The 2,603-nt window shown below is 46.5% G+C and overlaps 1 protein-coding gene across 1 annotated transcript in view; it reads right to left on the reverse strand.

Annotated features, from left to right (window-relative positions):
* Positions 1–2,603, reverse strand: part of LOC109324516 (nicotinamide N-methyltransferase-like) — an 8,427-nt gene that overhangs the window by 3,345 nt on the left and 2,479 nt on the right. The window lies entirely within an intron of this gene.

Raw genomic sequence — 2,603 nt, forward strand, 5'->3', positions numbered from 1 at the left:
GGCACTACCTGCTCCCAGGTTCAGGCATGCTCTGCTGCAACATGCAGTTTAGTCTCCCAAGGACCAGGGTGTTTGTGCATAATTGCAGTCTGTAGCCTTAAGGAAAGGGTGACGGGGTGAAATGTGAAAGTCTTTGCTGCGCAGGAGATCAGAAGAGACAGTCCCTTATCTTAAGCTCTGTGCTGGGATAGCCGGGGCAGCTTCCTGGGAACTTACCTGGGGTGAAGGTTTTGTAGTGATGTCTTAGCACAAACTTGATGAACTCGTACTCCAAGGTATTTTCATTTAAGTTAAAGAATTCCATGTATGCCTTGGGATCGTAGTCTGCTTCAAGAGCATACTCTCCTGTTAACTCAGCCATGATCCCTCTCCAGCGTTTGCACAGCCCATGTCCAAGGGTTGCAAAAGGACTCCTGCCTACAAACCCAGCCCCAAACCACCCAGGATCCAAGCAGAGCCTTTTAACACTTCCAGTGCCCGTGAGCTGCAAGGCAGAGCATGTTGATTGTGGCAGCTCAGTGCTGTTTTAGATTTATAGTTGGCTGTTCCTCTTTTCCTGGTTTGTGTGTGCACATGTGCCTGTCGCTTTTGATTTTAAACAGCTTCTTGAACTCCAGACTGATGCAGCTGCTGGATCTCTGCAAGAAGTCAATAGCAATAGGCCAGAAGGAAGCTCAATCCATGCTCCTTCCATAGCAAGCTTGAGGACACAAGCACAAAAAGTCATAGACCAAAGAGTCATAGAGCAATGGGGCTGGAAGGGACCTCCAGAGGCCATCTAGTCCAACCCGCTGCCTGAGGCAGGATCATCCCTATCCAAACCATGCCATACAACCATAATCTAGATTCTGCCTAAGACTACCCTGAACCCTGATGCAATATAGACCGAGCATCCTAACCTGCCACTGGTAAAGCCAGGGGAACCACAGCTTCTTTTAGATGTTGCCACTATACGATCAAGAGGTCCAGGGTAGAGACTACATCCCCCACTATAGAGAAAGGCAAAACCCCACTGTCCATACCAATCTGATCATGAAGGAAAATTCCTCTCTGGTGCCAAAAAGGATGTGGCATGGCAGACTGGCAGCAGAGCAAAGGAAAGGTAATTTCTAATTCAGTTCCAGGAGCATGTAGGTCATCACAGACATTATGGCTGGAAAATGTATTTTAAGCAATGAAATAGCCTAATCAGCCCATGCTACACTACTACAGCAGCCAGAATAAAGCATGCATCCTCATGGAAAGCATGTAACCTGTGTCCTCTTGCAGCATCTTCCCCTCAGAGGATGGCAAAATACTTTGCCAACACTGAGCCTCACAACTGGAGCCAGAGGCAATATTCTCAGCATCACAGCATCTGTCTATCTTACCCACATGAAGTTATAGCTGCAAAGACTGATGTCTTTATAGTACCTCAGCCCTGAATCATTTTAGTTTGGTGAGCACAAGATGAAGGGTCTCCACTGAACATCCCTCACCATCAGCCCTCTTTTTCCACTGACACAACCCCAGAATCACCATAGAGGCTTCTAGGAAGATAAAGAAAATGGGCTCAAGAGCTTCTGTGCAGGGGATGGGGTTCAAAGCTTTTGGGAGTAGCTGTTGGCTATTTAAGTTGGTCAAATCTCCAGCTACCTCTGCAGGCAGGCTGCAGTGAACGTGCAGTTTACTTCCTGGCAGCTCCTGTGAAGAAGACCTGTAGTCTGAGCACAGCCCTACTCCCAGCACCTTGCATGAGCAAACTGAGGCAGAGTGTAAGAAATGGAGGAGTGTTACATCTTGGGAATATCCAAGCTTTCTATGCCTCAAATCCCTGTAACTAAAAATTGTATACTCCACTGCAACTGTGGTGTCCTGGCAATGTGGCTGGGAAGGACATGAATGATGCACATTTCCAGGGAACTCATAAATCTGAGGAAAAGGATGACATAGTACAGTTAGAGAACAATTCAGCATTTATTGGAAACAATGGAAAGCCACACTTAACACATTGGTTTAGGTCTAGTAGAGTCAGTCTCTCATGTTCATCACTGGGAATATTTAATAAAGCTGTCTTTTCTGCAGGGAAAAAGATTCCATTTTTGATACAGCTAATTTCAAGAAGTACTGTGACATTTGACAAACACTTGAGCATCATCCCTTGAGCTACCTGGAGGTGCCAAAAATGTGGAGAGCAAGAACAAGGACAACCACCATGACAGAAAACAGCATTCCTCTCACTATGTGGTTTCCTGGAGGTTTGCTTCAGAAAATGCTGAGGCTGAAAGGACAGGGTGGTCAAAAAGCATTCGAGAATCACCCAGAATTTAAGGCATGTTAATCAGCATATTTCTACTGGAATATGTACTACAAAGGACTTTTTTTGTTGTTTTGTTGCTGCAGCGACGAAGTTGCTTAGTCTTAAGTTGCTGGGGTGGGGTGAGGGGATGGGGCGAGGTGAGCACGCCAGTAGGGAGGGAAAGACTGCCACAAGATCTGGATAGGTTACAGGAGTGGGCTGACATAAACAGGATGCGTTTCAATACTGACAAGTGCAGGGTGCTGCACGTGGGCAGTAGAAACCAGCAGCACACTTAGAGAATGGGAAACTCCCTTCTTGAGAG

This window comes from Crocodylus porosus, unplaced genomic scaffold (genome assembly GCF_001723895.1).
Source record: "Crocodylus porosus isolate Cpor-Errol unplaced genomic scaffold, CroPor_comp1, whole genome shotgun sequence".
In the NCBI taxonomy this organism is placed as follows: Eukaryota; Metazoa; Chordata; order Crocodylia; family Crocodylidae; genus Crocodylus; species Crocodylus porosus.